This window comes from Psammomys obesus, unplaced genomic scaffold, assembly GCF_907164565.1.
Source record: "Psammomys obesus unplaced genomic scaffold, mPsaObe1.curated_primary_1811, whole genome shotgun sequence".
NCBI lineage: Eukaryota > Metazoa > Chordata > Mammalia > Rodentia > Muridae > Psammomys > Psammomys obesus.
In genome coordinates this window covers 7,953,645-7,966,323 of record NW_026596143.1, presented here as the reverse complement: position 1 = coordinate 7,966,323, position 12,679 = coordinate 7,953,645, and the positions used below count along the sequence as shown (strand labels likewise).

The 12,679-nt window shown below is 38.4% G+C and overlaps 1 protein-coding gene across 4 annotated transcripts in view; it reads right to left on the bottom strand.

Annotated features, from left to right (window-relative positions):
• Window positions 1-12,679, bottom strand: part of Unc5d (unc-5 netrin receptor D) — a 543,514-nt gene that overhangs the window by 218,724 nt on the left and 312,111 nt on the right. The window lies entirely within an intron of this gene.

Sequence of the window (12,679 nt, the reverse complement as noted above, 5' to 3'; positions counted from 1 at the left end):
GAAATATAAGTCATCTGTCTCTCCATGGTTGGTATATAGATGGAGTGTCTGATGGTCATCCTCTGCTATTGCCTTACAAACTCATACTGTGGCTTTGAAATGTCTTTTGTTGTGTACTTTTGTTGTTGTTGTTGTTCTTGATTATGGAAAAGAGACTAACATGTGAAAGAACTGAAGAAAAATCAAATGCCTAATTTGTCTTTTCCCCTGTAAATTCAAAAGGAATTTGGGTGGCAGAAGAATTTGCCATGTCTTATTGCATTCTGTTTTGTGGTGTTTGGTTGTTGTCTTTTGGAGCCTGTTCTTTTCTGAAGGAAAACAGAGGGGAAGGGGGTTTCAAGAAAGGGGAACTAATGGGAGGGGGGAGTAAAGGGAGGGGAAACTGGTCAGAATGTACTGTATAAGAAAATAATCTATTTTCTCTTCTTTCTTTCTTTCTTTCTTTCTTTCTTTCTTTCTTTCTTTTGTTTTGGCTTTTGTTTTTTTGAGATAGGGTCTCTCTGTCTAGCCTCAGGTCTTCTGAACTTGGTAGACTAGGTTGGCCTTGAAATCAGAGAGATCCACCTGCCTCTGCCTCCTTGAGTGCTGGGATTAAAGGTGTGCACCACCACACCTGGTGAATCTATTTTCAAAACAAAACATGAAAGTAGTAGAAAAGCAACCTCAATTGGGGGAAAAAGAATCATTAAAATCCAAAAGAGCCACAGGCTCTGCATGGGAAGAATAGAATACAAGTCTGCCTCTGCTGTTGGCAGGGTTTAAACAGTAAGTGAGAACAGAGGTGAATTAAATACATGGGGAAAACATCCATGCAACCCAATCAATAACCCATTATTCATAATACGTGACAGAAATCAGCTATGGACACATAAAGCATCATGAACAATGTGAGGTAAGCTTCCTGAGTGTGGAGGACATACCACATAACACTCATCTCCATACCTATTGACAATCCATGTCTCCTCTTGTGGAAAATGCCTATATGTTGTAGTCTTTTTTCTAAAGACTTGCATCCTGCAATCTGTAGTTTTCTCCAGGACAAAGAGCCATGAAAATTTTAGAGGTGATGTTACTGTTGCATTTCTGCCATCTTTGTCCATAAATAAAGGGTTGAAAGTATAGCTTGAGTGACAGCATTTACCTAGTGTGTAACAAGCCCAAGATCCCATCCCTACATAGAAAAAAGAAAACATAGTAGGACCACTGCATGGAAATTAAAGAGTCTGTTAGCAAAGGGGAAGAACAAAAAAAAAAAAGAGAATAGTAAAGGGAAAATGAAATATATTAAGAACAAAACCAAACCAAACCTGTTTCTTTAGAAAGTGGCTAGGAGTGGGGCACACAGACTGTGAAAGGAAGTTGAAGAGTTAGAAGATAAGGAGTGAGGAGGTAGATAGAGAGAAGGGTTTGTTTACATCTTGCTCTTCAATTTAGGGCAAATGGATAATCTGTTTTTTAGAGTTAAGGAGAGAAGAAAGGATCATACCGGCACCACAGGGAGAGGTGGATCAGTGGTAGTGTGACAGCGACACTTACTGAGTCAGTACACACCCATCCTCTGTAAAGCAGGCCTTTAAACCATACACACTGCTGGTGGGATTGTAAATCGGTACAGCACAGGCACCATGGAAATCCGTGTGCAGGTCCCCCCCCCAAAAAAAAATAAAACAACCCTAATACACGATCCAGCTACACTCTTGGTATATACCCAAGGGAATTAAACTCGCGCAATGGTAACAGTTGTACTACTCACAATAGCTGTCATGAAATTAGCCTGTGGGACCACCCACAAATAAATGCACACAGAACATGTGCTATATATTCACAATGGATTATTATCCAGTCATTAAGAACAAAATTATGCTATTTATTTACAAGATCATGGGACTGGAAACCGTCATATTACACAACTGTCAATCACAACGAAGACAAACAGCAAAGCCTGCAAAGAGTGAGGGGAGTAAACAGAGAAAAGGTAATGAGAGGGTGAAGTTGAGTCAACATGATCAAGTAGGACTATAGGTGTCTACAAAAAGGTGTCATAAAACCCCATTATATATAATTTTAAAGCAGCATATGATAAGCTTGAAAGAGTAGTTAAGCCACTCTTCTGTTGTTTTTCTCTCCATCTTGGGAGTTTATCTACTCCACCTTAGAATGGCTCAGAGGAGCCACATATCCAAGTCAGTAAACAGGGAGTGCATAACTTCAAACCACCAGTTTACATCCCCACCACAAAGGCACCCCTAGTTCATCTTTATCAAGTGTGATTAGATATGCAGACACAGAAATGACTGTCATGAAATTTACAAAGCCAGCACAAAACAGGCACACCATGCTATACTCGGCCACAAAGAAAATAAGAAAGCACCAAGGCAAACAGAAGGCAGAGGGGAAAGGGAAGCTGAACAAGCATTTTTCTACTTTGGTTCCCATGAAAGGAAATAGAAGAGGCAGAGTGGTAAAACCTAGAACTGTCTATTTTGAGGAATGTCACACAATGACTACCATCTCTACTTGTTTGCCTCTGGGACCTGGGCTTAGGACAGGCAACAGGCCTGGAACACAGGAGCTGTATCAAGGATGGGCACAGAGCAGCCAAGTTACCACAGCAGTCCCCATGGGATCAAGAAGGCCTGAAACCTGTTTGACTAATATATGCAGAGACATTTATAGGGTACCGGGAAGAACAAAGAGAAAACAAGTCCCCACACACGAAGAGCAGAACTTATCTCGCTCTATTTCTGTCATTCTTTGTCAAGTCTCATCCACTGCTTGGTTTTTGGTTGGTCAGAGCGTCCCTTCTAAGAGAATCTTTAAAGTGTTATGATTTCCTTACATCTGTCTTGCTTTACCCAGCATAACTAAATAATGCTGCTTTAATAAGATATCTTTCTCAATATGTAGTACATTATTAAATCTCCAGTTTATCTGTGACACACACACATGCCCCTGTGCATGCGCACACGCATTTACGTATGCTGGCAGTAAGTGTGCATATATGTGAATCTACATCCATATCTAGGAAACATCTAAGCTAAGCTTCTTTATTTTAAGTGACTGCTCCTACCATCTCTACTGAGGCTCATCCATCTGTTGCAAGCAGACCCAGCTATCTACTTTTCTGTCTCCAGAGATGGCAGCTGACTTGACCCTAGGAAATGGTGTAGTGGTACAAAACTTCCAGACTAATAAAAGATGGTATCTCACAAAGAAGAGAAGCATCACATCCAATAACTTGCACAACTCTAATAAGCATGGAAAAGTCCAACCCTTTAAATTATTGTGCAAATTATGCCCATCAGCCTGTGCTATGGAGTAGAGTCTCAGAATATAAAACTGTAGCTATGGTACTGATATGCTAATAAGCTTTCTAGGCTCTGGGATGGTTTAGTTGTGGATAGACTAATGTTGGCAGTGGATGAATAATCGCTCTGCATGTTCTAAACATAACAGAGCAGCACAGAACTTCATCATTTGTCAGCTTTATTTGTTTAAATGAGAAAAATGCTGACAGCAGTTACTGCTGTAATCCCCTTATTTATCAGATAGAAAACACTAGTTACTCTTAGCAGGTTCAATCCTGTTGGGAGACGAAAAGTTCAAGAATTTTCAAACTAATTAAAGGTAGCTGTTTCACTATTCGAGGCAGAAAAGTGTAGAAGCAAAGAAGGAGGGAAAGAAAGCAAAACCGTGCTGAGAAAGAGTCAAAACGACTTATGTATCTGGCAATTTGAAAGGAAAGGGCCATGCAGTCTTATTGTAAGATACTAACTTGGTGCGAAGAACGTAAAGAACCCAGGACTGGAGTGGTATTTAACATTCAGAGCCATGCCAACGACAGCCTGGTGCCTCCTAACAGCTGTCCTCCTGCCTTTTATCTACAGCTCATTATCATGCTCTCGCAAAGCCCACCACTCGCATCCTGCCACAGTTTTTGTTGCAGCCAGTTCTTGGATGCACCTGGTGATGGGCGCTTGGGGAGGGATTCCACGTGCTGTGCTTGCCACCCCCGCAGATTCCCTTTTTCTCTCACTTGAAGCTCAGCTCATTTTACAGAATAAGCACATTCCCTAAGAAAGCTAGAATCCTTCTTTGTCCTTTAATATGTTTTGTGTTTTCCAAACCACATGCAAGTGGCAATTGCCTACTGACCCTGGTTTGACAGGCATTGATTTCTTTGGGAAACTCTGGACCTATTTTCTTGTGTGTGTGTGTGTGTGTGTGTGTGTGTGTGTGTGTGTGTGTGTATGTGTGTTTTAAGCCACAAATACTCTCTCCTTTATTTGCTAGTTGGCAATATTTCATAATTATATGGTGACTAACCAGGTGAATGATTATTTAGCTTTGGGAAAAGATAGCAAAGCACCAGAGCAATATGATTCCATGAGTAACAAGGCCTTGCTCAGTTCTTAGAGGGAAAGGAGGAACCCAGTTCTTTGTTAGAAGCATTAATCTCTGACATCAATGAGCTTTCTCACTGACCCTCAAGCTTTTAGGAGTCTCAGCTCTTCAGATAGCCAGTTGTTGCTCTGAGGTGGCCTCACCTTCTTCCTCTACCTGCTGAACAGTCGGTAAATCACCCATTCTCCTGGAAGAATTGCATTCATCATTTACATAAGGCGACACTTCCTATTTATATATTATGGGTCCAAGATTGGAGTCTAAAAATGTGCATGAGCAACAGAAAGCTTTATTATATTTTTAATAATCACTTACTATCATTTTTAAGCGTTATAATGATGCTATCTATGGCTTTTACCTTACTGTTATTATATTATTTCAAGGATTTTGAAAATAATTTTGATTTAAGCACCATAATATAAGAAACTAATCAAAAATGTTACAAGGTTGGTGAAACATATTGATTTGAAAAACAAATACATAGAATGTTTCACCCATACATATAAAGATCATTGTCATCAAAGTGCTGCCAGGTGAAAGGAGACCATACTTTCAGCTGCCCTACCACTTCATTGTGACATCTTCTATGACAACAGAGCTGCAGAATATTATAAGGGCACACAAAAAGTACTTAACACTCCTGGAGGAAGTAAAGGCTTCTTGAGGGACTGGGTACCATTCTCCCTCAGTCTTAAAGGATCCAAGGATACTCATTGTGAAGCCCAGTTTGAAGGACAGGGCTCTTCTGCTCACTAAGAGTGCATAGATCCCCATGTATTTGCTATTACAAACCTCTGGAAGAATTGCCATGAAAATATAATTCCACATCATGGGTGAACTTAGCTGCCTTCAGGCCAGCATGCTACTGAAAATAGTAAATTAAATATAGATAATTAAAAGGTAGAACCGTATTTCATTTTACTGGCAGATGACTAATTAAGGCTAAATGTCTTTTGCCTCCTCATCCTAGCAACAAGATTAAAATATATTCTGACAAAAAAGAAAGAAAAAAAACCCTCATTGTTTGAATGTGTATGTGCAATATGCTTAATGAATGCTCTTTAGTTTCCCCAGGATAATAAGCACTTCACGTATTCTGCAGAAGTAGCACAAGTTCAGACTTAAGTACAGAAATGAAGAAATACATCCAAACTCTCCAGTTTCTTCCACACCAGAGATTAATCAGCTCAGAGGTGTCTGGCAGAGACAAGTAAGGTAACTTGAGAGTGTTGTCTGATAAGAGCAAGAAGAAGAAACTTCAGAGACAGAAATGGACTTGGTGGGGTCACAGAGGGGACATCATTTCATACCTGACTTACTTCTATACCATATTACATTGGGACAAATAAAATCATGATTATCCAATACTGAATCTTGGTCAATGATTTTTTTTCTTTCTACAGCCCATGGGAACCACCTCTTTGGAGCCCAACTTCATAACATGTTATTTGACATGAGTAAGCCACATGTTAAATGGATATGGAATTAATGGATCACATGAAAGCAATAAAATATTATTCAACAAAATCAAATAATTAATGGACTAATATTTTTTATATTTTTTGGAATTATCAAAGTGTGATGGTAAATTTTTAAATCATCACACACTTGTAAAGTTTCTTAAATTTTTAAAATATGAAATATCTATCATATATTAAGTATTGGGCTAAATAATTCATATGTGCTAAGTTCTATAACCTACAAGGCAATGGTGGTAGATGCGTTTATTTTTCCATTTTATACTAGGAGAAACCTGAAAGGATCTAACAGACACAGCATCTAATGAAGATGTTTGTTAATGGAAAGCTACATTCAAATCACATGTAAGCAGCATGTAATGTCCACACCCATCTTCTTGACCATAAGGAAATCCTTACTGTTGTGTTTCATTTTGTCTGAGATTATTGTAATTCAAAGTTCAAATTCAAAGACATACAACTTAATACCATTTGAACAGAAAAGACTGAAAATTATCCAAAAATCATTGCTCAAGAGTTTAGGATCTGCATGAAGGCAAAGGGGAAGAGAAAGAGAGAGAGAAAAGAGAGAGAGAGAGAGAGAGAGAGAGAGAGAGAGAATTATAAATTCCAGACAGCCACCATAGGCTACAGAGCAAGCTCCAGGCCAGGCTAGGCTACACAGTGAGACCCTGACCTAAGGAGTATTTGGCCAGTGTCAGGAAGTAAGGACCCACTTCTAGCACTCTTAAAGACAGATTGAAAGTAAATGGTGTCCAAACTTGTTGTTGTTGTAGGAAAGGTGAAATTAGACACTAGAGACACATCCTTCAGACTCTGCTGCATTTTATGGAGGGAATTCATAATGACTATCTACAAACCTTTTAAGAAAGTGTCAGTGTTCTGGAAGAAGCAGCAATGAACAAGATGAAGTACAGAGTGGTGAGTAAGGGCGTTTCTATAAAAGTGTGCTCTAAATGTGCACAGATGTCGGAGCAAGATTCCAGAGATTGAGTATTTCTGCATCCTGTGTGCTAAAACGTATGCTTCCCAAAGGTGCCTTGGTGATCCGTGAATCATTGAAGGAAACTGCACATTGATGGGTTTCCTAGAAGCTACTATATTCAAATCCTCATCACCGGTGCAGTGAAGTTCTGAGGTACAAACACAAAGATTTAATGCTCTTTCATTTCTACTCTTCAGCCTTTTCTCAACACAACCCATCATTAACCTTTTATCCTAGGAAAAGGCTACAGTTGTATAAAAAGAAATAACATAGAGCGGAATGCCTGAGATGATATTTTTTAAAAGGATATTTTAAAAAGTTTGCCAAGTTTATACTTTTTCCAGACACACCAGAATACAAAGCATTTTACCAGTTCAAGTTCGATGCCTCTTGGTCCAAATAAAGTAAGAAGCACAAACCGTTATTAAAAACAAAACAAAACAAAACAAAACAAAAAAACCTCTAGGTTTATACTGAGCAATAATGAAATGGCTTAGATGGTTGATAATAGAAATTTCCCACAAGCAACATAATCTTGATTGTGAAGATGTGTGATGCTTATTGTTTTTGGAGTTTGTGCTCTGTGTGGCCTGTGTGCCCCTGTTATATTAAGGCTCTTAATTCCTGTATTATTGAATGTACCACCCAGTTCACAGGCTTGTGATTCCTGGGTTGGGATTACCCCACCATTCGAAGCTTCCAGATGTTAATGGAAGCAAAACACAAGGAAAAAGAGTACCATATTTCCAAATGAAATGAGGCAGAGCAAATGAGAGAAGATCCCTTAGCTCATGCAGAGAGCTGAGAGTGTACATTACTAAGAGGTATAGCCATGTCTGTGAAAACACAGTAACTCATGTCAAATAAATTGTACTTTTTGCAGGAAAGAACTCTAGCTCAGGGTTTTCCAAGCTAAATTGCATGAAAACACACAATCCTTTTTCTTCTTATTTGAACAGTTAGATGACGGGTCCAAATTACCAGAAAGACCAAAGGCAGTTTGCAGCTTTTAACAACTGAAAGGACTTATTGCTTCCAATTCAGAAACACAAAATATTCGATGTCTACTCTCAGTGCTATCAAGTCCTAGGCATTCCCATCATACCCTTGAAGGAAAAGGCCTATATGTAAAAAAAAATAATAAAGGTATCAATTCTAAAAGTTTAGAAATGGAAAACATGTCCAAAGACAGGTCAAAAGTGACTTCCTACAAGGTTTCCTCTCCTTGGCCTCTTAGTGCCATTCAGCCTTGCTGTATTGTAAGGTATTATTTTACAGATCCCATCAAAAGCCATTAAGTCTTTGACAGTAATCCAGCTGCAGCACCCAGCTTCCTGTGGGGAACCCTGTGGAGATAAATAGTCTTCTACTTTTCAATACCTATGATTATTTTGTTCCTAAATTTAATTGTACTCATGTATTGATTTGGGATAAATATCTACACTCATCCTGATACTGTTTATACCATTCTAGTATTAATACCTGGAAAAGCAATCATAAGATGTGGCAAATAGCAATTTTCATTAACATAGAAAAACTATTTGAAGAGAAATAGTCATTTCTTATTGGTTCAACCAAAATGACTTATACAAAAAGGTTGTACTTACTACATTTCTTACAGAGAAGTAACTGTTAAGCTTTAAATTCCTTTCCAAAGGCATTGAAAAAAAAAGATAAAAAAGGCAAAATCATTTATGATTTTGTCATTTATTATTTTTATGATTTTTTTTCTTCTGCACGGTACCTTTGAAACATATAACTTTTATTGGCTTGAGAAAAAAAAAGAATTAGAGGCCAGGTTTTTATTTAGAGGAAAATAGAATCAACAATGTTCTCCACAAGACATGAAGTTGCCTAGCAATGCTAGTAGAATTAAAAGGAGGAAATAATAACAAAACAGAATGTTGTGAAATATCATGTGGGTGAACTATTAAATTGGCTTGTACTGTTTACCAAGAGGCAGTTAAGTGGGGCTAGATATTAGATTTCTAAACAGTGTTAGAAAAATGGCTGATCATTTGATTGCATTCTGCCTTATATTTGGAGCAGATTATACAATGTAGGGTACAGACTCCTGAAAATGTGACCTACAGCCCTATTGGTCTTCTGGCATTTGAAACCTCATTAGACATAACAATTTTTCACAATCTGTTGACATTGGTAGGCCACAATTTACATGCTGAGTATACCTCTGGTAATGCTCCCACATCTTAGCATCCTCCTATAAAATTCTCATTCTAAAAAAGGTCTCTATTGTCTCTGTCTCAACCATTCCCAACAAGTTCCTCTAATAAGGCCTCATACATCCCAAAGTTGGGAATACAAAATAGGAAACTCATGTCTTTTTCCTCATTTATCTTCGAAATTACAAATGATCGTTTCAAAGAAACTATACCCACAATCCTGAAAACTTTGCCTAACAATATAAGAAACTCTGCACGGAATAAAAAATGGACCTCAAGGAGATCATTGATATGGTAAGGAATAGCAAATCCTGATGGGGTATATATGATGATTTACTTAGGTATAAAACCTAAGCACATTCATGATGGAAAATGATGATCTATGTGTAGAATTCAAAGAGAAATTGTAAATATTTTGATTTGAAGTAGTGTATGAGGATGTAGGGAAAATGGCTCATAGTGTTGAAGAATCTGCCTAAAATGAACATAGTATTTATGCCAAGAAGGAGCTATGTCACAAACTATATATACCTCTTGGACCCAGACATTTTAATATAAAGCTTTTAGATAATCTCTGAGCTGTCCTCTTGTCCCTCTGTTACATCACAGGAGTCAACCAAGCATGCCATGGTCTTGAGAATCACACATCCAAGGCAGGCAGTGTTTTCTTACTCTAACTGAATCCCAAAAGAATAGGAATGCATGTTTCTGCTATTTCTCCACCAGCCATTTTGAATCCCTTTATCCCAAATAATTAACAAAGATAACTGCATGGAAATGTGCTCTTCTCTCTCTCTCTCTCTCTCTCTCTCTCTCTCTCTCTCACACACACACACACACACACACACACACACACACACACACTCTCTGCTGTCTGTCTCTCCTGTGTGTACATGTTTTCATTCTCCTGTTCCAGGCATTTACCTGAAGATCATTTTGAGCAAACTCCTCTCTTCCTTTGGAAATCTGCATACTCCAGTCACTTCTCTATCAGAGAGGGCTTTCCCTCCCTCTGGCTTCTGATGACAAGCTCCTAGATGCTCCCAGATGAAGCTTCTGTTCACACTGGCTTTTGCCCTGACAATTCCTCCATCTCCATACATCCATTCTTTGCTGGCAATTGCTCAATATACTCATGTGCCTCTGAACTCTGTCAACCCTCTGACCTCTGTCTTTGCACTGGAACACATAAACACTTCAAATTGTGCTTGTCCCACATGGCCATCTCTCGATTACTCTCCCTGTTAATGTAATTTGAATTAATTGTGCCTCCCTCCTGGTAATAGGTTAATTGATATTAATCTATCTCCACTCATTTATTTCCCCGATCAGCTCTGAAGTCCAATGTTAATAAATGGTCCTTAAGTCATAGCTACTAAAGGGCTTCTTATATTGGACACCCACTCCCTACTCAAGCATCTGACTTCCCTTTCTTTACCTGTGTTATCCAGGTCTCCAAATTTCCTCATTTTAGCTTCTCCTTGCCATCCCAAACCTACTGCAGGATTTGTCTTGGGAAGCAGTCTAGTCATTGGAATTCCACATCCCAACATAATGAACAACAACATCTATCCTAATGCAGACTTCCTCCCAATGGACTTTGAGGCATTACACATCACTGATTGCAACCTTCATCAGTTGCCATTCTCCTAGAGCAGTGGTTCTCAAACTTCCTAAAGCTGCAACCTTTTAATACATTTCCTCAAGTTGTGGTGACCCCCAACCATAAAATGATTCCATTGCTACTTCATGTCTGCAACTTTGCTACTGTTATATACCATAATGTAAATATATGATATGCAGGATGTCTGATCTGCAATTTCTATGAAAGGGTTGTTTAACCTCCAGAGGGGTTGCCACCCACAGGTTGAGAAATACGGTCCTAGAGCAATGTTGTATTTCCAACAAACTACACTTCTTACTGGGCATACATTAAGCTTTTTCTATTGGCTAACTACGGCGGCCCAGGCACCATCACGATGCTTCACACCTTATAAGTGCATCATCCGTGATGCCTACTTGGATCAGTAAAGCCCTTTTCAAAAAATTCCCAATGGGATGTGGCGTCTTCTGTGAATCCACAATACCACACTTCTCTCTTACAACATTCAGACTTCATTTATACCATACTTGTTAAAACATTTGTCTTGTCTTTTCCCTATGTTTGTAGAACAGCCATGTGAGCTATATCTTTCCTATAATTAAATATTTTGAAAGCCCTACAATGCATTGACTACCAGTATTATATTTAACACAATAAGCTCATTTGAAATTTCTAATTATAACAAGGCCTTCTGATTTATTCAAAATCTAATATCTAGGTAACTGATCAAATCTGGAATCATAAAAAAAGGGGGGCATTCATACCAGGCTACAGAGGAAGACAATGCAGACAACCCTGAAGAGACCTTTGAGGCTAGGTTCAGATGGAAGGAAAGAAGGACCTCCCCTATCAGTGGACTGGAGAAGGAGTATGGGAGGAGAAGAAGAAGGGAGAGTGGGCGGGATTGGGAGGAGCTGATGGAGGGGGCTACAGCTGGGATACAAAGTGAAGAAATTGTAATAAATAAATAAAAAAAAATCTAGTATCAGTCCAGAATGAATCTTGTGGGAGAAACTAAAGTTTAAAAGCATATATGATTTCTGTTACATGCTAAAATAGAAAAACTTTACTTAAAAAATATGCTTAATTTTTAATTCATCTTTGATTTCTCTTTTTTTTATTGAAAATAGATTCTTCTCTCATACACTATGTCCTGACCAGAGTTTCATCTCCTTCTACTCCTCCCAGATCCCTCCCTTCCTCTTCCCCAGATCCATTATCCTTCTAATTCCCTTCAGAAAAGTGCAGGCCTCTCAGAGACAACAACCAAACATGACAAAACAGGATACAGGGCAAAAGCACTTATAACAAGGCTGGAGAAGGCAACTCAATAGGAGGAAAGGAGTCCCAAAAGCAGGCAAAAGAAATCTCTGATAGTGTGCTGGAGAGATGGCTAGTGGTTAAGATCACTTGTTGCTCTGGTTTGGTTCTCAGCAACCACAGGATGATTTAATACCATCCTTAACTCAAGTTTCAGAGGAAATGATGCCCCTCTTCTGACCTGCTATGAAAGGCACATACATGGTATGCATTCACACTTGAAAGCAAAACAGTCAAATAAAGTAAGTCAATCTAAACTTTTAAAAATATTTGAGTGTTTTCATTAAAAATTATTATAGTGAGACCTAGTAATACTCTTCAAATACATTTACAATCTCTTTGAGCCTCCAAACGTTATCTGTTAGAGATAAAAATCTTATCAACCCCAATTAATTTTTGTAAATACCAATAGAGTGCACACTGGGATAATGCCTTATAGCTTGAGTACTCAGTAAACTATAGCTGAATGTGGTCATATTCTCATAACTTATCAGGAAAATTATGCATAATAATAAAGATGATTCTAAAATCGGCCCATATTGAAACCCATCAGAATACAGTATTCTGGCTCTAGATGTGTCACTATTGAACAATCAAAACTTTAGAAAAAAAAATCAGTAACTACCAGCTGTGGAGAATAAGGACATAAGAGTAAGATCCAGGAGGAAAGATGAAAGTGATTGAAATTATGCTGCTTAAAATGGTT